This window comes from Equus przewalskii, chromosome 21 (assembly GCF_037783145.1).
Source record: "Equus przewalskii isolate Varuska chromosome 21, EquPr2, whole genome shotgun sequence".
In the NCBI taxonomy this organism is placed as follows: Eukaryota; Metazoa; Chordata; class Mammalia; order Perissodactyla; family Equidae; genus Equus; species Equus przewalskii.
Window position 1 is genome coordinate 1,817,404 of NC_091851.1, and position 23,755 is coordinate 1,841,158.

At 40.9% G+C, this 23,755-nt stretch overlaps 2 long non-coding RNA genes across 2 annotated transcripts; one reads left to right on the forward strand and one right to left on the reverse strand.

The window, feature by feature from the left end:
- Nucleotides 1-718: 718 nt before the first annotated feature.
- On the forward strand, nt 719-16,351 carry LOC103566761 (uncharacterized). The gene is made up of 3 exons (XR_548572.2): nt 719-869; nt 8,995-9,151; nt 15,845-16,351. It is a non-coding gene; the product is annotated as an uncharacterized lncRNA (long non-coding RNA).
- LOC139078185 (uncharacterized) lies at nt 3,778-12,097 on the reverse strand. Its single transcript, XR_011531027.1, has 2 exons — nt 11,971-12,097; nt 3,778-4,011 (listed from the first exon to the last, which is right to left on the reverse strand). It is a non-coding gene; the product is annotated as an uncharacterized lncRNA (long non-coding RNA).
- Nucleotides 16,352-23,755: the final 7,404 nt, after the last annotated feature.

Genomic DNA, 23,755 nt, shown 5'->3' on the forward strand with positions numbered 1-23,755 from the left:
AGTCCAACTTCCTCCAGCAGCTGTTGCCTGTTTCTCCCTGTGATTGGGTGTAGTGTTTTTAAAGGAACTGTTCCCAAAGTGTGGTCCTTGGACGAGCAGCAGCAGCAGAAGCAGCCCAGAATTTGTTAAAAATGCAAATTCTCAGGCCCCACCCCAACCCTGCTAGATCAGAAACTCTGGGGTAAGGTCCAATAATCTGTGTTAATACACTGTGGTAGGCAGCCTCCCAGATGCTCCCCACAATCTCCATCTCCTGGTTTTCATGCTCTTGTGTAATCCCTTCCCCTGAGTATGTGCTGGACTTAGTGACTAGGTTTTCATGAAAAGACTACAACAGAAATAATGAAATGTCCCTGCCAAACATAGTATATAAAGTCCATAAAGACTGTGGCTTCCATCTTGGGCACTCTCTGGCTCGCTGGCTCTCAGATCGCCAGCTGTTGTGATGTCAGGACACTCAGGCAGCCTATGGAGACTCACATGACAGGAGCTGAGACTTTCCAGCAGCGGTGTGAGGGAGCTTGGAAGGAGTCCCTCAGCAACCAACTCCAGTGAAGCCTTCGTCTGACACTGATTCTCTGGCCAATAGCTTGACCGTAACCTCACAGAGGCCTTCAGCTAGAGCCACCCAATGAAGCAAGACTTGGATGGCACGCCCACAGAAACTGTGGGATAATAGAGGCTTACCATTTTAAGCTGCCAAGTTTTGCAATCATTTGTGACACAGCAATACGTAACTAATTCCCAAGCCCTCAGGTGATTCTGATGCAGGCTAAAGTTTGAGAACCACTGTTTTCATACCAGGAATGATCAGTCACCAACTGAATCAGAATTTCTCACTCTTCCCCTTGCCTTTCAGTAAGGATCGGGTAAGTTGTTGACGGTTTCATCTGCCTCTTAGGTCCCTAATCTTTCCTGACGCTGACAGGGCCTGCATTATTTGCTAGACTGAGTGCCTCCATTCCTTGCTTTTACTCTCTCCTTGCTTTTACTCTCTCCTTGCTTCTAAGCCCCACTCATTTCCTGTTGTTGTATAGTCTGCTATATTTTGCCCTAGGGGTACCCTCTGGAAGGACGAAAGTCAATAACTTCTAGTCTGCCAAAATCATCTGCTGTTGAAACATTTCTTGCTCACTCTCTTTTCCTGAGATGGATAACTTGCATCTAAGGAGATGGCTCCCATGAGAATGTCCGCTAAGCCAAGCTGCCTTTGGTTAACGTCCCACCTCTGCTGTACCTTTCCCTAGTTTCCTTGAGTTTATCAAGCACAATCCCTTGGAGCTGAAGCAAATCTGTATCTCCAGCTACAGTGTCTGCATCACCTGGAAACTCCACAGTAGAGCTTTGATGAGGTTAGGTTGGTGAAATTGATCGGTAAATCTGACCTATTTGCTAAGGCTGTGGTCCTCGCCCCTGGTTGCACGTTAGAACCACCAGGAGCTCTAAATAAGTGCTGCTCCCCAGGCCCTACACAGATGGCTGAAGCCACACTGCTCAGTGACTCTACCAGTTTTAGGGAGCAATCACTCCACTGTTCTCACTCTGAGTACTCTGTGCAGCGCCGCCATGCAGTCTGATGGCTCTTCCGCTTCCACCATAGGTGTCATTCCAGTCTGTCTTGAGGCCTCTCTTCTCTTCATCAGTGAGATGCCTTTGGCTACAGTCTCTGTTTCTAATTCAGTAATAGCTTATATCTCTCTCACCTTTTTATTACTCCCTTTAAGAGCAATTGGATCAACATTGGTCCACATCTCCCTATCCTGGCCTTCGGATCCCCTTTTATTTCACATTAGTCTCATTGTTCCAGGTCCCTAACTTCCTAAGGAAGCCTCTTTCATGCTTTATCTGAATTAGTCAGTATATCAGCCAAGGTTTTCCAGAGAAACGCAGTCCATAAGATATACGTATATATATTAAGAGATTTATTTTAAGGAATTGACTCATGTAGTTGCAGGGGCTAGCAAGTCTGGAATTTGTCAGGTAGGCCAGCAGGCTGGAAACTCAGGTAGGATTTATGTTACCACCTCGAGGTAGAATTCCTTCTTTTCCTGGAAACCTAAGGTTTTGCTCTTAAGGCCCTAAACTTAAAAGGTTGTATGAGGCTCGCCCAACATTATCAAGGGTAATCTTCTTTACTAAAAGTCAGCTGATTGCAGATGCTAATCACATCTACAAAATACCTTCATAGAAACATCTAGACTATTGTTTGACCAAACAACTGGGCACCATATCTTAGTTGAGTTGACATAAAATTTAACTATCACAGTTAATTTGGGCAATATTTTGGAATATTTTAACATATCAGGCCATCTGGTACATGTAGGTTTGAACATGTGCTGAGTTGGTGGATTGTTCCATATCTCACTGAACCGGTCTCTTAGTCCTAGGTTCAATTCAAGGGCTGGGTCTCATTTCGGGAGGCAGTAAAGCAGGTGGGCTCCCAAAGTTAGACCTATTTGGTGCAAGTGTTTGCATCAGGTTATTTAATAAGAGGAATTTCTATGGAACCAAAAGGAAAACAATGGTTAGTGTTTGGAGCAGACCATAAATCCAGTCTGAGTCCTGAGGGTGGCAGTCGGAGATTTCTAGATGCTAGGCTAGAAGCACCTCCAGATGGAGCGAGGACAGGCAGCAGCGATCTGACAGATTTTCCTGGTTTGGAGTTCGAGTGTCTCTGGCAATCTTTCTGAGCAGCCCACACAGCAACAGGCATGAAGATTGCCCATACATGAGCTGTTGTGGTTATTTCTTGGAAGTTTGTATCCCGTTGTCCAGCTTTAGCTTGCATAGTTTCGGGAAAAGGGCAATTTTAGTTCCCAATGATTCAAGTCAGAAAAATGGGAGAAAAACTGGAAACACTGTTTTAGAGAGTTGTAGCCAGATATTGGACGAAACAAAAAGAATTCAGGATCCGGTCCAGTTTACAGGGAGAAAGCAAAACTTCAAAGACAATTAATAGGACTAGAATCTGATATCCAAAAAGGTGTACTATAGTTTTCCATTAAAACATAATTTTTCTCTCTACAGTTATTCCCATTTCTATCAGAGATAATCAAAGTAAGACTAATTTGTTTGCTATATGTCTAGTCTAATTAAACTTAGCCTGATTATTTACATAAGTGCAGTAAGAATAGTTAATTGATCATATAGGCTCTTTTAAGTCTGCTTTGCTGGACATTTTCCCAAGGAATCTCAGATTGGACTCGGAAATCAAGCCAAGAACTCACCATCAAATTTTGCCTGTAACACCTAAAGTTTGGGAGAATTCCTCCCTTTTCAAGGTCTCCAAAATATCCTGAGATTCCTGGGCCTGCCAGGAAGGGACTTTGCTTACTCACCCAGTAAGGCTGCCAGGAACTCTGTAAGCAAGGTTCCAGGCCAATTTTTCCAAGGGGCTTTATTGTCTCCTTTAAATCAACCATAGTTCCTTAAAGCTGTCTGGTCATATCTGGGTCTGTGCATATGTTTCTCAAATATGACAATTCAGTAAAAGCCTTGGTAATATAACCAAAGTGTCTAATTGTGTCCTGTTACAAGAAGAGCAGAATCTTATTGAGCTTATGCAAATAACTATATTGCCATAAAAATAATAATACTCCATAAGAGTTTCCAAATTCTGGGGGGATGAGATAGGGAGAAAAAGTAATTGTTTCATCTCTTTTCACAAAGATATGCTTTACCCAATTGCATAGATAGCTTAAGAGAAAAGGTTTCCTTAAATCTAGAAAAACAAAACCTTAAAGAACCAGCAATGTTTCAAATAAAATGTAACAAAAATTATAATCATCCTCATCAGTTTATTCATTCCCATGTCATTAATTCTTCTTGATCTTGATCTTTTGTTCGGAGTTTTGTGCATCCAATTTTTTTCTTAGCGTTCTGTAATTTCTTACCTAGTTCAGTGGTATGATCTGAAAGTTGTCAGAAACCCACACTTATTAAAGTCCTTTTCATTAGTCTCCTTTCAGATGAAGCACTTTTGCAAAATATTCAGAGTAAGACAATAACTGTCTGTAAATGACAAAAGACAAAAATGGCCATGATTAAAGATATGATGAGAGTTCATTACAATGCACTCGACAGTGGTTATTCCTGTGACATACAACAGTTTAAGATGATAACTGGAATTATTTCCGATAACATTACATATCAAATTTTTAGGAACTCTATACAATATCTGAAACACTGATATTAATAACATATACTCATACAAATACAACCTAAAGAAGATTTAGCATCATCCCTTATTTGGCAATGCTTCCCATATAATTGAACATATCCAATGAGCCTAACCAGGTTAGCCTCTCTCTTTTTATAAGGAGAGAGAACAAATCTTTTAACATGTTCTAGAGGCCCTATGGAAAATCCCAAAGTGAGTTTGAACTCAAAAAGACTTCATTTAGAATTCAATTTGGGGGAAGTTTGTCAAAAATATCAAAAGGTTTTAAAACATTGGATTAAATAGGATCACAGGTCACTGTGAAACAATACTTCGTTAACCATTTAACCAAAGTGACAATTAAAGACTTTGAAGGCAAATATAGAACACTACTTAGTTGTAAAAACAAACAAACAAACAAAAACTTTAGCTCTTTTAATAGAGAAGACGCTTTCCTCCAGTGATCTGAGACCTGATAAAGACAACATGAAGCACAGAAAATTGTTTTGATAAAACACAGAATCTTTGCTTTCTAGGGAGTTTACTTAAAGGATAAAGACAACCTTTCACAATCTTATCAAGAGCAGAGGAATAGTTCAAGAAAACTTTGTCCTATTCTTAGTGAAAGAAAGTTAAGTTTTAGTTTTACGTGAGTACGCTATTTATTAAAACATTTTTTAAAACCTTATAAGAAATTTATTTCATTTTTAGTCAGCTTAACTGCACATGGTAAAATTCTCCTTCTCTCTCTCTCTGCCTCCCCAACTTTCCATATCCACTTAATTTAACCTTTATTCCTCTCTGTCCATTCTGAAACAGCCAGTTCTACTTTAGGACAAAATTACTTTCATTTCTCGTAACAAAAATTCATCTCCATAGCTTATATCTTTTCTTAGCCAAAACACATCCTACTTTCCTTGCATAGAGATATTTCCCTTATTATTTTTAGCAGCCTTAGTTATGTATATCAATTAGAATTCTTAACCCTTAGAAATCTTAATTTTTAGTGAAAACTAAGAAGTAGGCAATTATGTACTGTTACATGAGTATCTGCAGATTGACAAAGTTATGAGTACATTTCATAATTTCTAGAAGCACACATTTTCTTATAGTAAAAAAATATTTCTTTATGTGGCACAAGACATGTTTACTGACAGGTTCAAATATCTTTAGTTTCTCTGTAATAAGAAGCCAAAGGTGAGTAAATCTATGTTCAGTAATTAATGTTCAGTATTTTGTCTTATTTGGAAATAATCTAGATATTCAATGAATTTCCATCATTTAACTTAACCTAGCAAAATTCTAAGCTTTTAAGTTACCAAAAAGATTTGGATAACTATTTAGTTACCATAAAACACAATTTTTGTTGAAAAGCTCACTTATAAACTTTCATCCCACTTCATTTATTTAATTCACTTGTTCTTGACAATCATATTTGGATCACTCATGAAAATTTCATGAGACATTAAAACAGCTAGCCGTCATTTTACGTTATTTTTCTTGCTGACAAATTTTGTGACAGAGATAACCTGCGCTTATTAGACTAATAAACCCCGGTAGAATAAAAGTTATATGTCTGCATTATATTTAATGCTGATAAGTCTGAAGACATACATATTAATTAAACCAACAAACAAACTAGCTTTTATTTACTAAAGATTATCCTAGATCACGTGAATTTGAAAAGCATTTGGGTTAGTTTCTATTATATTTCTGAAAGCTTAGAAATATTTAATTTGGGACTTCTTTATTTTTCCTTTAAGTCTATGAAACAGAGCTTTTTTGCAAATTAATTTTGACAATACTATCGGAGGTAGAAAAAAATCACATACACAAAACACACTTCCGTAAACATACATAAACACAGACAGACACAGAGACGCTATAGCTTCTGTTCCAAGATTTTAGCCATGAATCAGATGCAACAACACAAAGCTCACTAGCTTCTAAGGAGCAGTTGAATCCAAACTGTGTCTGCAGCAGATGAAACAAATTAAGGTTACCCACTCACACGGCGAGCTTTTAATTCATATTTGTGGAGAAGATTTTTTTAAGATTTGTATTTGTCATTTACAAGTCATATCTGGGAGGCTGTGGACTAGATTTGGGGAAGAGAGCTTTCATAGCAGTTTGTGTTTTAAAAAGCCCCTCCCCGACCCGGCCTTCTTTTACTTTAGTCTCAGGTGACTGAGGGTGATGTTTCCATTACCTCGTGGTGGAGTGGTCACATTTTAAAGACATGGTAAAATTTACATATTCAAGGGACAGAGAAAGAATGTAAGCTTTTTCTTCTGGGGGTTTTGGGATACATTTGTCTATTATCAGAAGTCTAGGGTAATTATGATTTAAATTTTTCTTAAATTCAGGACAGTTCAGTTTCCTAAGCCCTGATCCTTTACAATATCTACAGGCATCTTTGGGGATTGTTAAGGTTAGGTGGACGTTCAATTCTCTAGAGCCACGTTTCTGATTTTGTAAAGACTTGATTTGTGAGATAAGGACAGCTGCTTTTAACTCCTCAAAGGACTGGGTTGCAGCCTGAATAGTATCAAGGAACTGACCCACCTATCAAACTACATTCTCTTTAATTTTCTTCTTGTTATTGATACCGACCCTCATATCAGTTTCCCCACTTTAAACCCAGCAAATATGGAGTTAAAACCAAAACACCCTTTCCCTGCTTAGCCTGGCTTCCTGGCTCCAGAATCCACTATCCTCTGTGGAGACAGACACCACCAAGGACAAGCACCTGGATTCGTTATCTCCTCCCCACAAAGAGATACAGGCTGGTGGGAAAGCTGCTGACTAGCAGGGCCATATGCTCCCCCTCCCCTACCTAAAACCCCAAATAAAAACCCTTCCTTTTAGCTTTTCGGGGAGTTTGGGATTTCAGCGTTAGCTGCCCTCTCTCCTTGCTCAGCGCTGTGCAATAATAAAATTCCTACTTTCTTCCACTACACCCAGTGTCAGAGATTGGCTTGCTGCACAACGGGTGAGCGAACTCACTTCAGGTTCAATATCATTATCAGGGGGAAGATTTCCAACTAAGATGGATCCAAAAGTTTCTTATGTTCTAGAACTTCAGGGTTATAAATAAAGAGTGGTCATTTGGGTCACTATGGTGTGGAAATGATAAACTCATTGGACCATGCTGATTTTGTGTAGCAGCAGATGGGCCTCATCTAATGTTTTCTATCCACTGTGAGCCTTAGCAGTGGTCACTGTGATGGAAGGATGGGCGTGGCACCAGGCAATAAATACCCAAATGAGAAGAGGAAGGGCCCTGGTACAGATATTGGTGGCTCTTGGGGCCTTTGCTTCCTTTCTCCCTCTTCCTCCTCACTAGTGGCATCAATAACCCTGTCAGCATTGCCCTTGGTGTCAGGGATGCCTCAAGAGGTATATTTCTTGCTTCTACCTGCTTCAGGAGAAAGCTGAGGGATCTCAGGATCTATGGTATCTTGGAGGAAGTGAGCATACAGCCCAGATAGATCTTTAAGAAGATTATAGATTTGAGGGTCTTTAGAGACACCAGTCAGTTGACACATTTCAGCGGCTGTGAGTAACAATTCCTGTTCCAAAAACCTGCAAAGGTGAATTAGTTCCCCTCTCTTCTTCCTCTTGCACAAAATCATTAAGAAAAGTTTGAATTTAAGTTAAAGTATAGTTTCTGACCTCAGTTTACACTTCTTGATTTTCTCCTGTTACCTTAATCTTATGTATTGTTACCAGAAAATTGTGGACGTCACTGTGAGCCCTCTTTGCAGCTGGCCACTCTTCTTTCCAGGGTGTTTCAATTGGCATCTCCAGGACTGGGCTCTGCCTCCACCAGCGTGGTGCTCACAGGGTCTTTGGGCAATGCCACTAGGCCTCTGGGCTGTGTTACCAGAGCCTCTGCATCCTGGTATGCTATGGCACTGAGCAAAGCTCAGGAAGCTTCTGAGGGGTTTTGCATTTATCAGAGAGTTGGTGTACCTCCTCAGCTTCAGGCACCAGATGTTCAGGACACTTGTATTTGTCCACTTTTTTTTGGTAACATTATGCCAGGGATTGGATTCATGCTATCCTATTGGGTCGAAGGTATTAAGAATGACAGCAGCCAGTGAAGCATGGTACAGAGACCATAGGCCTGTTATATTTCCCCTTTTGTGGTGCTGCTGGTTGCCAGTTGCAAGGTTATTTCACTTGTCTGGGTTAGGACACACAGCCCAGGCTTGACCCACAGACTCAGAGGTCACAGGTGGGGTATCGCATCCTCCTTACCTGTAGGAGTATCCTTTCCTCATGCCTTTACCCCAGAGCCGCTCCTTGGGCAATGATAGTTGCCTTGCAATCCAGTCCACCTTCCTTAGCTCTCCTTGGCCTCAAGGAGCCTCACACACATTAATAGTCAATTAATGTTTTTGGGGCCCAGGACAGGCCACCTCAAGATATTCTGCAATGGCATGTTGAGTATTTTGAGTTAAAGTTACTTAAAAAGCCAAAAGAGGCTTTCTGAGCCTCCTGTCTCTGTTCCCCTGAAAGCAGGAATGAATCTCCCATGTGAGAGGTGCTCTCCTTGCATCCTTATCACCAGAGCTGGGGGATTCAGGGCTGAGAAGCTGCATAGACAAACCTTGTCATCCTCAATTCGCCACTATTTACATGCCCCAAACCTAACTGTCTTTGTCCTGTCAATTCTTCACAAATTAATGTTTCTTTTTGTAAAAGATATATATACTGCCTGCTTTGTTCACTCTCTGAGCATCGTCTTTATGATTCTCCTGTGTGCACGGGATTAAAGTGGGTTTTTCTCCTGTTAATCTGGTGTTGTGTCAATTTTACTATTAATCCAGCCAGAAGAACACAAGAAGGGAAGGGGGGTATCTTCCCCTGCCAGACAGTTCTGGTGAGCCAGCCAGGAGTAGGCATGCTGGCTGGAAAACTGCTTTCTCCTTGAGGCTGCTGCAGCTCAGAGATCCTGGGACATCGGACACAGAAGCTGGCAAAGAGGTAAGCCGTCTTACCACGCCAGCCTCCCAGATCTCTGTCTACAGAGTCCAATGGGAACAAAAGTGGAGAGGGCTTCTTTTCCTCTCTCTAAATTTAGATTGGCAGGAGGAAATATTCGTGAAACTAGTTTCTTGGACTTTAGTGACTTTGGTACTTGGTGAACGAGTACTCTTGGTTTTGTTGGTTCTTTCCTCCCAGAGCAGGGCTTTGGTTTCCTTTGTCTCTGTCATTGTGTCTTTTGTCATAAGGAGGGAGAAGTACAGGGCAGGGGAGCAGGCACAGCCCTGGGTAAGCCTGCTGTTGGAGCCGGCCTCACAGACCAGGGAGCCTCACGGTTCTCACCAGATCGGTATCTGTTTAGACAAACTTTGCTGTGGGTTCCCTCTGCAAAAGCAGGATGAGATTTTTCCTTCCATCTTTTTCCGTCCTGAGAGCTTGGCTTTGTGACCAGTGGAAATATTTTCTCTGATCTCCACCGTCCAGAAGGCGCATTTACTGGAGTGCGCCTGGAGGCCAGTCAAAAGACCCGGGTTCCAAGACACACAGTCCCAAGCAACACTCTCTCTGTCCAGCGGCACCAGCTCTTAGGGGACTGTCATAAAGGGTCCGGTCCGTAAGGACCTTTGTCATCTCAACCTTCACTGCTTGTTAGTGCTGGAAAAGTCCCATTCCAGCGGCGTCTGCCCAGTGTCACAGATCAGTGGGTCTGTGACTGGAGGCCTCCCATGCTCCTATGGGAGCCCAGAGACAGTTTTCACTACACCATCCTTATTGCCTGTGCAGCAAAGGTCTTTCCTTTCTAGACTATCTTTGGGAATGAACTGTAGGATCATGGGGGCTCCATCATCTGCGCCCACTCCAAGGACGCCTCTTGTGTCCATGGTAAAGATTTATTCTAAGCCTGGAAAGTTACTTCCGAGTCTTTCCATAAAAAGGCTTATTAGACTGAGTCACTATTGGAATAAATATACTAATAAAGAAATTACTCATCAATGGCTAGATGAGGGATCTTTCAAATTGGAAAAGCTTCTGTATTTAAAAAATTTTTTTAGAGAGGGGCTTTGGGGAGAAAAAGGAAAAAAATAAAAACTCTTTAAAAAAATTTTTTTTAGAGAATCTCATCATAAGTTGCTGTGGAGAATCAAATTGAAAGGAGGACACAAAAAGGTATAACAGCTGGCCTTAGAGATTCCCTTGATAAGATGAAAAAAGAAAAATCAGAATTAGAGAAAAAACTAAAAACCAAATCTGATGTAAATTCCCCTACTCTTCCCTCTTATGTTGCCCTTTATCCTCAACTTCCTGTCCCTGACTATCCAGAAGATCCTTTACATCTCTGGGCTTCTCCCTCGAAATCCAGTTCCAAACCCAGCCCCAGCTCCTCAGCCACTTCTCTTAACTGCTAAACATCCTCCAACTTCTCCAGAAAACCCCTTCAATGCCCAGCTACCTAATTCAACTTCCCTCTCCTTCTGAGACTCACAGAGGGCACTTCAGGTTTACCTCCAAGCTAGAGGAATACAGGTTACTTACATGAATGCTGAAAGTCAGGAAGTAAATTTGGCAGAAGCACCTGAGAGGGGCGGTCATCCCTTATGACTCCTCCTACTTTCCAGGGCTCAGTCAACAGACCCTGCCAACTACAGACATCCCTATGCAGCGCTCCATGCAGTGTCCTCTGTGGATGTGTCCTGGGCCACTGCCACAGAGAATTCATGTCCTCCGGACAGCAGCTGATCTTTTAAATTATAAAACCCTTCTATCTCCATTGTCAGATGATCCTACAAAATTCAGAGAGGCATTAGAAAGATTAGTGGCTATCCATAACCCAACTCATGGAGACCTTGACTGGCTAAAGGGGCATTCTTCCAGCCCATGATTATACTGTAATTATCAGAAAACCAGATGGCCCTGGGGAGGAACCTGCATTGGGGGTAACAGATGGGCAGAATCTCTCCCAGGCCCTCCTACAAACGCCCAGAAAGTAGCTCAGTTGGAGGCTGATACTCAAGGGTTAATAGGAGCCATACTAGAGGCATCCCCTCCCAAAGTAAATTGGTCTAAGTTTGAATCATGCACCCAGAAAGAAGACCATCCAAAAGCCTTTGTTGAACGCTTTATGCAAACTTTCCAGAGGTACACCACATTAAATCAGAAGCCCCAGAGCGTAGGAATCTCTTAATCTCTGCTTCAGTGGGAAATTTTCTCCCCATGTTAAAAACAACTCAGGGACCAGCCTGGTGGCATAGTGGTTAAGTTCACCAGTGGCCCTGGGTTCACAGGTTTGGATCCCAGGTGCAGACCTAGCACCACTCATCAAGCCACGCTGTGGCCTCATCCCACACAAAATAGAGGAAGATTGGCAACAGATGTTAGCTCATGGCCAATCTTCCTCACCAAAAAAAAAAAAAAAAAATCAAAATAGCGTGACTGAGTAGTCAGGGCAAACGTTAAGAGTAATAATGGAAGCACCAACACAATTCTTTGAAAACAGTTTGCAGGAATGCAGAAAAAAAAGAGTTAAAGGTTATAATTATTGCTCTGCAGCTTGAGTCTTTACAAAAACAAAAGTATGACTCTGAGAGTAAATTAAAGCCCACTCAGAGTCTTTCCTATTCATCTTCAGACAGTTGCAGATATTGCAAAAGATCAGGACATTGGAAAAGAAACTGTTTTGTGTTAAAGCGAAAGGAAAATTTAAGAAGTAATCCCTCTGAGCCCAAACAGTCCTCTCAGAGAGTACATGCTTTTCCCTCTGAGGTGCAGCTTCCCCTCAGTTGACAGGGCCAGCTGGTCTTCAGTCACCCTCCAGAACTTACCATAAACTTAAAATAGACGATCGGGGACTGATTCTTAATTGGCACTGGTGTGACTTTGTCTACTCTCCGCTCGGAAGATTTTTCCCCACCTGCCTGCTCTGCCTCAATTCAAGCGGCAGGAGTCTCTGCAGCCTGTCTCGTTGCCGGCCTCTCAGCCCATCCAGTGTCTTCAGGCCCCCTTAACTCTCATCATGCCTTTCTAGTTTCCACTTGCTCACCAGCAAACCCTCTTGGCAGGGATGTATTATGTAAATTTAATGCCATTATAAATTGCAACGAAAAAGGCGCTTTTATTTCCCTGCCCTTGGACCAAGCCCCAGATTTCCTACTTTCCTTCCTAGAAACTTACCCTGACTTAAATTCCTCTGGAAAAGAGGAATCTTTAAAAGATGTCCCAAGTAAACTCTGGGCCACATATGCAAATGAAGTAGGATTGTTCTAAGTGCAAAGCCCACACGCATTACTTGGAAAAAAAATAACCCATTTCCATCAGTAGCCCCATCCCCTCCCTCCAGAGATGCAGTGAGGAATTAGCACCAACAGCAACTCTCTTTCACAGTAGAGTGTTTAAGTTTTCACCTCCTCACCCTGCAACACCCCAACTTTGCCAGTAAAAAAGGAGGGTAAGTTTGATTCAGATGGAAATCAAATCTATGGATTTGTATAGGACCTAAAAGCCTTAAATTCTTTTGTGATCCCTGAGCATCCTGCGGTCCCCAATCCAGCTGTCATCCTGACCTCCACTCCTGCTGACACAGCCTGGTTTACAGGCATTGACCTCTGCTCTGCTCTCTTTTCCATCCCATTGCACCCTGACTCACACTTTCTTTTTGCATTTACGTTTGAAGGGAGACAATTCACATGGACTCACACACCTCAGGGATATTGTGAGTCCCTCTCAATATTTTCCCAGGTCCTTAAAGCTGACTTGGATTCTGCAGCCCTTACTCAAGGCTCCACTCCTGTTCAGTCTGTGGATGACCTCCGACTCTGTAATCAAACTGAGCAGGGAGCCCTCACAGGCCCCTCACTCTCCTGAAGGCACTCCATAAATCCCCCAGATCTAAACCTCAGTGGGTGCAGAAGACTGGGACCTACTTAGGGCATGAGCTATCTCAAGGCGTTCCAAAGCTCACCCCCAAACGCTGTGCATCCATTTTGTCCATCCTTCTCCCCAAAACAAAAAAACAGGTGAGCAAATTTTTAAGAGCGGTTGCCTACTGTCGCCAGTGGATTCCTAACTTTGCAGCTCTTTCCAAATCTTTCTATGCCCTTCTCCCAGAGCCTGTTTCCTGGCCTTCAGAGGCAGTAACCTCCTTTGAAGCTTTAAAATGAGGTTTGTCCACATCACCAGCTCTTGGTTTCCCTAATTTTGCCAAACCTTTTCATTTATACGGCCATGAAAATAATGGAATTGCTACAGGCATTCTCGGACAACCCTTTGCCTCTCAGATACATCCTGTAGCATATTTCTCATGCCGGTTAGACCATGGGGTATCAGATATGCCCCCATGCTTACGTGCAGTGTCCGCAGCTGCTGCCTGGTTGACAAAGCCAGTGCTCCAACATTAGGCTCTGCCAGTCATCTCTATGTCCCCATGCTGTCTGCTATTTTGCAAATTCATAAGACACAACACCTCTCTACACGGTGACAGACCTCCTATGAGTAGGCTCTTTTAACCAACCGTTCCATCCTGTTACATCGTTGTAACACACTTTAAATCCAGCTACTGGGTGGGAGAGCGCCACTGCATTCCCCATGACTGCCTCACTACTATAGAAATGATCTCAAAGCCACTAGAGGATCTCTCAGATATCCCGTTAGATCACCCAGATTTAATTCTATTTTGTGATGGCTCCTGTAAACGAAACATCCAGGGACATGTAATAACTGGCTATGCTGTAGTCTCCCCACACGAAACTCTGGAGGCAAACTTTGCCTACTGTAAAATCAGCCCAAGCTGCTGAACTCATGGCTCTTACTGAGCTTGCACATTAGCAAAAGGAAAGACTGCCACTATTCACACAGACTCTAAATATGCTTTCGAAGTCTGCCATGCTGTTGGCGCAATTTGGAAATTCCACGGAGTCTTAACTTCTGCAGGAACTCCTATCGCTAATGGTCATTAATTGCTGCCTTATTAAAAGCTATTCACCTCCCTGCTAAAATTGCCATTGTTCATTATTTAGCCAATACAAATGTTACCAGCACAGTGGGTTCTTGTTGTCCCCCAGGATAGAAATCAAGAGAGACAACAAACAAGAGTAGAAAAGTAAAAGTTCACTAGCTTGTGCACAGGACAGGCACAAGGGAGCTGGCACGGAGAGCAAAGGGGCAGGTGACTGGCTCCTAGGGAGCGGGACTTTGGGGCTTATTATCAGGCAAAGGCTGCAGGGCAGGGCCTTGTCATGGTGGGTAGAGGTGGGGTTTTCCTTGCACTTGCACAGTTGTTCGACATGCCACCACATGCAATGCATGTATCATTAGCATGCTAGCTCTCCACCCCTGGGTGTGACTTTTAGTATGCTAATGGAGCTAGGGTCACCTTCAGTGGACTCCTGGGCGCTAGGGCACATGCATGAGCCCAGGAAAGTCCAGAGGCTGCGGAATGTGGATCTTGGTGACTTCCTTCTGATTCTCCTAGCCTGCCGATTGGTTAGGGGCCTTATCTTGTTAGGCCAGGGGCCTTGCAGATGGCCCTGTCTCTTTAGGCTGGTTCCTGTCTCACTAAGGAGACTGATACTATATCTTCAGGAAACACAGGGCTGACAGAGCTAGAGCTGCTAAATATGCAGCTCAAAATGGACTCCCTTATCTTTTCTCTAGTCTGCAAGATAATTGTTTTTGCCCCCGTAGCCACAAAATTTCGGACCAAGTTATTTCCCAGGGCACCACTTGTAAATCTCACTAAATTTCTGGAGGAAATCACTTTACTCCAGGAAGCCCTCCTGGGCCCACGCTGCCCTTTGCGGCACTACAAATGGATTTTATACATCTGCCCCCAGCTTCCGGCTATTCTCACTGTTTTTTGCATGTTTAGTTGATGGACTGAATGTTATCCGATTAGATGGGCCGAGGCCACAAGAGTGGTAAAAAGAAATTAACAACTGAAATTATCCCATGTCTTGGCATTCCTTTGTGGATTGAATCAGATCAAGGAACTCATTTTACTGCAGAGATAAACCACCTGCTTGCAAAAACTCAAGGGTACTCATTAAAATTTCATACCCCTTTCTATCCTCAATCATCAGGGCAGGTGGAATGTAAAAATGTAGGCGTAAAAAGGACTTTAGGAAAGATCTGTCAAGAAACTGGACTAAAATGGCCAGAAGCATTGCCTTTAGCCTTTATAAAAGTCTGGAACCCCCCAAATTGAGAAATTGTAGAAAACCCTCTTCTGTATCATAACTCCAAGTTCTTTTCAGCCTTGAGGGTCTTATTCCCAAGGTTTGGAGATGATGAATTGGAAAAGGCGATCTTAAATCTCTCCATGGTCATGGAGCGAGAGTTCGATACCACCGTGCAAACTGTACAAATACTCCAGTGGGAAGTTGACAGCTTAGCCTCCGGGACTCTCCAAAATCATCGTGTGCTAGATACACTGACTGCCCAGCAAGGAGGAGCTTGTGCAGTCATCAGTGAAAAATCTTGCTTCTATGTAAATCAAACGGGACAAGTAGTATCTAACTTGAATTTGTTAAAAGAGAGGATTAGTGTGTTTTATCAGATAAACGAAGCACAGACATTCTGTTGTACTGATCTATTTCCAGGAATGGGGAGCTGGTTTAATGGGGTGAGGGGAAATGTGTGTCAAATTATTCTTTTCTGTCTGTTCATTTTCATGCTGATCAGTGTTCTTGTCTTTCTTTGCAGGTCTCTTACCGCTCATCCTCTAACCTGCTCTCTCTCTACAGCCACCAGCTCAGCTTTCACGTGAGACTTCCAGGGAAGTTTCAGAGGAGGGAACTGTGGGGGCCCAGGACAGTCTGCCTCAAGATATTCCACAATGGCATGTTGACTATTTGAGTTAAAGTTACTTAAAAAGCCAAAAGGGGCTTTCTGAGCCTCCTGTCTCTGTTCCTCTGAAAGCAGGAATGAATCTCCCATATGAGAGGTGCCCTGCCTGCATCCTTATCACCAGAGCTGGGGGGCTGAGGGCCAAGAAGCTGCATAGACAAACCTTGATAACTCACTAACTCAAGTCTAAATTCCTCACTAATTACATGCCTCAAACCTAAGTTTCCTTGTCCTGTCAATTTTTCACAAATTTATGTTTCTTTGTGTAAAAGATACATATACCGCCTGTTTTGTTCACTCTCCAAGCACAACTTCATGATTTTCCTGTGTGCACGTAATTAAATTAGATTTTTGTCTTGTTAATTTGGTGTTGTGTCAATTTTATTATTAGTCCAGCCACAAGAACACGAGAAGGGAAGAAAGGGGATTTTCCCCCGCCCCAACAAGGCCTTTACAATTGGTGGTCTAATCGTCTTGTAAGGCCAATGGCCCTGATCATGCTGCTCTGGGAAGGTAGTTGAATTATTATGGCAGCCATGGCATTTGGGGATGGATCCCATGGACAACACACAACAGAGGCAATATGCAAAAGCATATAGCAGCGTGAAGAACTCCCAATGAGTGGTGCTTCTTTCCCAGATGATGTTACCCACCTGAGTTAGGTGGTTAGTAAGCCAGTTGCAGCTAAAGGGCATCCCCCTTGGTTAATTGCAAGAGCAATCCTGCCAACTACACCAATTGCTTTCTGATTGTCTCAGTCTATAGATAATGATGCTATTGCTAGAAATGCCTGGGGGCTCTCACCTAGGCCTGAGTTCCCCTTTCAGAACCAATGTTGTGGCTGGACCAGCCATTGTGGTTCTCATTATGATTACAAGATGCCCCAGCAATAACCATCAGGAAACTTTGAAAGAGACAAGGTTTATTATTACAGATCCTGGACAGTACATGGAATGCCTAGGGTCACACAGTGAGGCTGCCAGTAGATAGAGAGAGACAGAGAGAAATTGAAGGCTTGGGGTTCTGCCTCTATTGGGGTCCAGAGTGGGACCTAGGGTTTTGCAGGTTCTATATTTACTGGTAAATTTAAAACGTAACATCAGGAATTAAGGCACAGGAAGAAAAGGCCAAATTAGCAGTTATCTAAATCAACCAAAGATCTCTAAAACAAAGGAGCTTTGGTGGGGGGAGGCCAGCAGGGGGGTGGGGTGAGGCCTGGCTCTTTGTCTTGTGTGGCTGGCAATGTGATTATTGGAGATAGCTGTCTTTGAAGCGGATACCTCGATAATCAAAGCTTAAGTCAGGCACTTGCATTATAAAAAACAAAAACCGACTCTCAGGGCTTACACTACACAGAAGAATAGGAGGTCACCAGCTCTAGTCACCTCACACAAACTGATTTAGCAACTATCCGTAGAAGAGAAGGCCTTTGTGAGAATTCCGTAACCAAGAGGTAAGAATGTAGCTCCCTGATAGAGCACAAAAAACAAGAAAAACTGCACTTAAAAGTGTAAGAGGCATGGTCTCACTTTGACCATGCTGGATCTTCCCCAAGTGAGCATAGTGCCATTCCAAGAAAGGTCTCCTTAGCCCACAAGTTCTCCAGGGGGGAAAGAAAAATCAGTGAAGGCATCCAATTTCCCTAGCATTTCAGGGCACTGCCTGAGAGGCCCACTTGTGCTTGCTTTATGCAGAACACTGGGAAATTGGCACAGCTAGACCACCTAAAGAGCTAGGAACAAAGAAAGGGATAGGGTCGCTCAGCAACTAGCGTGACGATCTCAGCCATAGCCTTGTGCCCCTAGCAGTGGCCTCATCCAACTGAAAGCCCCCCCAACAAGTCTCCAACCAGTCCTATTCAACTGCAGAGCCAAGCCAGAGGTCCCATCCAATGAGAGAGCCCAGTCAGTGGCCCCTCCCAACCAGGGAGACCAACCAGTAGTCCTGCCCCACCAAGGAGCCTGTCCAGCACGCTACCCAAGAGTACACCCCAGAAACGGGCCCTGCCTACTTGTAAACACTACCAGCTGGCCCACCCAGGACCCCAGGCTTGGCTGATTGGTATAGGTCTTTCCTTGCTGAAGCCAACCTGAAGAGACTGGAAGAGGTGACTGCTTCCTCAAAAGGATAGATATCCACAAAAAGATACAAGGATCACGAAGAATCAGGGAAATATGATGCCAAAGGAAATTAACAAATCTCCAATAACTGAAGTTAAACAAATGGAGATACATGAACTGCCTGGCAAAAAAATTCAAAATAATCATCTTAAAGAAGCTCAGTGAACTATAGAGAATACAGATAGACAACTAAATTAAATCAGGAAAACAGCACATGAACAAAATGAGAAACTTTACAGAGAAATAGACACATTTAAAAAACTCAAACAGAAATCCTATGCTGAAGAACACAATAACTGAACTGAAAAATTAAATAGAGAGCTTCAACATCAGACTTGGTCAAACAGAAGAGAGAAACAGATTATTTGAAATTACCCTATGAGAAGACCAAAAAGAAAATAGAATGTAAGAGTGAAGAAAGCTTACAAGACTTATAAGACACCATCAGCGGAAACAATATACACGGGATGGAAGTCTCAGAAGCAGAAGAGAGAATAGAACAGCTATTTAAAAAAATAATGGCTGAAAACTTCCCAAATTTTGGGAGTGACATGGACATCCAGAGTCATCATCCCCAAAGATCCCCCAAAAGGTTGAATCTGAAGAGTTCTACACCAAGATACATTATAATTAAACTGTGAAAAGTTGAAGATAAAGGGAGAATTTTGAAAGTGGCAGGAGAGAAGCAACTCACCACATACAAGGGAACTGCCATAAGACCACTGGCAGAATACTCGGGGAAAACCTTGCAGGCCAGAAGATGGTGAGATGGTATTCAAAGGACAGGGATGAGGCAGGGGAGGAGGAGAAAAACCTAATAACGAAGAATACTATACTTGGCACAACTTTCCTTCAAACATAAAGGAGAGGCAGACTTTATCAGATAAACAAAAATTTAGGGAATTTGTCACAACTAGACTTGCCTTACAAGGAGTTCTAAAGGAAACACTCCAAATTGAAACAAATAAATGTTAAAGAACAATATGAAAGTACAGATCTCACTAGTAAAGATAAATATATAGAAAACACAAAATATAATACTATAATGGTGGCATGCAAATCTCTTTTAACCATACTATAAACATTAAAAGACAAAAGTATTGAGAATAACTATAACCACAAAAACTTGTGAATGGATACACATTATAAAAATAAATAAACTCTCACATCAATAACATAAAGTGGAAGGAAATAAAAGTTAAAGCTTTCAAATGCTACTAAAGTTAAGTTATTATCAGCCTAAAATAGGTTGTGATAACTATAAGAAGTTTGATGCAAGCCTCATGATAACCACAGAGAAAATACCTAGAGTGGACACATGAAAGATAAGGTGAAAAAAAACAAAAATATATCTCTACAAAAAATCATCAAACCACAAATAAAAAAGCAAGGGAAGAAGAAAGGAACAAGAGAACTACCAAACAGACAGAAAACAACTAACAAAATGACAATATTAAGTCCTTACCTATCAATAATTACTTCAAATATAAACGGATTAAACTTACCAACTGAAAGACATAGAGTGACTAAATGAATTAAAAAACAAGACCAACAATATACTATCTAAGAGACTCACCTTAGATTTAAGGACCCACATAAGCTGGAAGTGAAGGATTGGAAAAATATATTCCACACAAATAGACACTGAAAGCAGGAGTAGCCATACTGTTGGCCCTCCATATCTGTGGGTCCCTTTTCCATGGATTCAACCAACCACAGATCAATCGTTGCATCTGTACTGAACATGTACAGACTTTTTTTTTCTTTCCATTATTCCCTAAACCATGCAGTATAAAAGCTATTTACATAGCATTTACATTGTATTAGGTGTTATAAGTAATCTAGAGGTAACTTAAAGTATACAGGAGGAAGTGTGTAGGTTATATGCAAATACTATGCCATTTTATACAAGGGACTTCGGCATCCATGGATTTTGGTATCTGCAGAGGTCCTGGAACCAATCCCCCATGGATACTGAGGGGCAACTGTACTTGTATCAAGCAAAATAGACTTTGAATCAAAAACTGTCACAGGAAACAAAAGGTCATCTCATAATAATAAAAGATCAATTCAACAGGAAGTTATAACTATTATAAACATATATGCATCCAACATCAAAGCACTTAAATTTATAAAGCAAACATTGGCATCTGAATGAAGAAAAAGACAGCAATACAATAACAATAGGAGACTTCAAAATCCTGCTCTCAATAATGAATGTTGTCCCGACAGAATGTTAATAAAGAAACAGCAGAATTGAAGAATGGTATTGACCAAATGGACCTAACAGACATATACAGAACATCCCACCCCATATCAGCAGAATACACATTCATTGTGAGCACACATAAAACATTCTCTAAGATAGATCACAAGCTGGGTCACAAAGCAAGTTTTAAAAAATTTAGGAAGATTAAATTAGTCCAAGTATCATTTCCAAACACAAAGGAATAAAACTAGAAATCAATTTAAAAGGAAAGCACAAAAACTTAAAATGCTTGGAAATTGAATAACACACTCTTGAATGACCATTGGGTCAAAGAAGACATTGAAAATGAAATTAGAAAATTTCTTAAGACAAATGAAAATAAAAATAAAACATGTCAAAACTTATGGGATATAGCAAAAGCAATACTAAGTGGGAAGTTTATATGATAAATGCTCATTTAAAAAGAAGACAGACCTCAAGTAAGAACCTAATTTTGCACCTCAAGAAACTACGAAGGAAGAACAAACTAAGCTTAAAATTAGCAGGAGAAAGGAAATAATAAAGATCAGAGAAGAAATAAATCAAATAGACAATAGAAAAGTTGACTAAACTGAGTTAATTTTTTGAAAAGATAAACAAAATTGACAAATGCTTAGCTAGACTAAGGAAAACATAGAGAAGATTCAAATAAAATCATAAATTAAAGAGGAGATTTAAAACAAATGCCATAAAATTTTTAAAAGTTCGTTAAGGACTATTATGAACAATAGTATATGCCAACAAATTCAACAACTTAGAAGAAATGGATAAATTCCTAGAAATATACAACCTACCAAGACTGAATCAAGAAGAAATAGAAAGCCTGAACTTACCAATAACAAGTAAGGATATTTGAATCTGTAACCAAAAACCCCCCCAATAAGAACATGTCAGGACCAGATGGCTTCAAAGGTGAAATTAACTAAACATTTAAAGAAGAATTAATACCAATCCTTCTCAAACTTTTCTGAAAAATAAAACAGAGCATACTTCTGAAATCATTTTATGACACGAGCATCACCCTGATATGAAAGCCAGACAAAGACATGACAAGAAAAGAAAACTTGAGACCAATCAATAGCTCTGATGAACATGGATGCAAAAATCCTCAGTGAAATATTAGCAGATCAAATTCAACAGCACATTAAAATGATCATACACCATGACCAAGTAGGATTTATCCCTGGGATGCAAGGATGGTTCAAGATACACAAATCAATATGATACACCACATTGAATGAAGGACAAAAGTCACATGATCATCTCAATAGACACAGAAAAAGTATTGGACAAAATTCAACACCCCTTCATGATAAAAATTCTCAGTAAGTTAGGTATAGAGGAAACTCACGTCAGCACAGTAAAGGCCTTATGAAAAGCCCACAGCTAACATCATATTCAACAGCGAAAAACTGAAAGCTTTTCCTGCAAGATCTAGAAGAAGGAAAGGAGGCCAGCTCTCACCACTTCTATTCAACATAGTACTGGAGTCCTAGCCAGAGCAATCAGACAAGAAAAAAAATAAAAGGCATCCAAATTGGAAAGGAGAAGCAAAATCCTCTCAGTTTGCAGATGACGTGATGTTATATGTAGACAATCTTACACCATAAAGACACAATAAAAAAAATTAGAACAAATAAATACATTCAGCAAAGTTGTCAGATACAAAATGAACATATAAAAATCTTTTGAATTTCTATACACCAACAATAAACTATCCAAAAAGGAAACTTAAAAAACAATCCCATTTACAACAGCACCAAAAAGAATAAAATACTTGGGAATAAACCTAACCAAGGTGGTGAAAGGATTGGACACTGAAGACTATAAAACACTGATGAAAGCAATTAAAGCAGACAGAAATAGATGAAAAAATATCCCATGTTCATGGACTGGAAGAACTAGTGCTGTTAAAATGTCCATACTACTCAAAGCAATTTACAGAGTCAATGTAATCCCATCAAAATCCCAAAGACATTTTTTATGAAAATAAAAAAAATAAATCCTAAAATTCACATGGAACCACAAAAGACCTCTAATAGCCAAAGCATTTTGAGCAAGAAGAATAAAGCTAGAGGCATCACATTTCCTGATTTCAAAATATATTACAAAGCTACAGTAATCAAAACAGTATAATATGAGTAGAAAAATATACAGATTGACCAATGGAACAGAATAGAAGCCCAGAAATAGACCCACATATATACATTCAAATGATTTGTTTTTTCATTTTTTTATTGTGGTCATAATAGTTTACAACATTGCGAAATTACGGTTGCATATTCTTATTGGTCAGACACCATATAAATGTGCTCCTTTGCCCTTTGTGCCCACCCCCCAAACCCCTTCCCTCTGGTAACCACTAAACTGTTCTCTTTGTCCACAAGTTTGTTTATATTCCACATACGAGTGAAATCATATGGTGTTTGTCTTTCTCTGTCCTGCTTATTTCACTTAACATGATACCCTCAAAGTCCATGCATATGGTTGTGAATGGAATGATTTTGCCCTTTTTATGTCTGAGTAATATTCCATTGTATATATATACGACATCTTCTTTATCCAATCATCAATCAATGGGCACCTGGGTTGCTTCCATGTCTTGGCTATCGTGAATAAGGCTGCAATGAACATAGGGGTGCATGTCTCTTTGTATTGTTGATTTCAAGTTTTTTTAATAAATACTCAGTAGTGAGATTGCTGGGTCATATGGTATTTCTATTTTTAATTTTTTGAGAAATCTCCATATTGTTTTTAATAGTGGCTGCACCAGTTTGCATTCCCACCAGCAGTGCATGAAGGCCCTTTTCTCCACATCTTCTCTGACATTTGTTGGTAATTATAACCATTCTAACGGGTGTGAGGTGATGTCTTAGTGTAGTTTTGATTTGCATTACCCTGATGACTGGTAATGTTGAACTTCTTTTCATATGCCTATTGGCCATATGTCTATCTTCTTTGGAAAAAAGTCTGTTCATATCCTCTGCCTATTTTTTGATTGGATTTCTTGTTTCTTTGTAGTTCAGTTGTGTGACTTCTTTATATATCATGGAGATTAACCCAGTGTCAGATATATGGCTTGCAAATATTTTCTCCCAGTTGTTGGGTTGTTTTTTCATTTTGATCCTGGTTTCCTTTGCCTTCCAGAAGCTCTTTAGTCTGATGAAGTCCCACTTCTTTATTTTTTCTTTTGTTTCCCTTGTCCAAGTAGACATGGTATTCGAAAATATCTGTTTAAGCTAATGTAGCTAATGTCAAAGAGTGTACTGCCTATATTTTCCTCCATAACTTTTATGGTTTCAGGTCTTACCTTCAAGTCTATGATCAATTTTGAGTCTATTTTTGTGTATGAAGAAAGATAGTGGGTTACTTTCATTCTTTTGCATGTGGCTGTCCAGT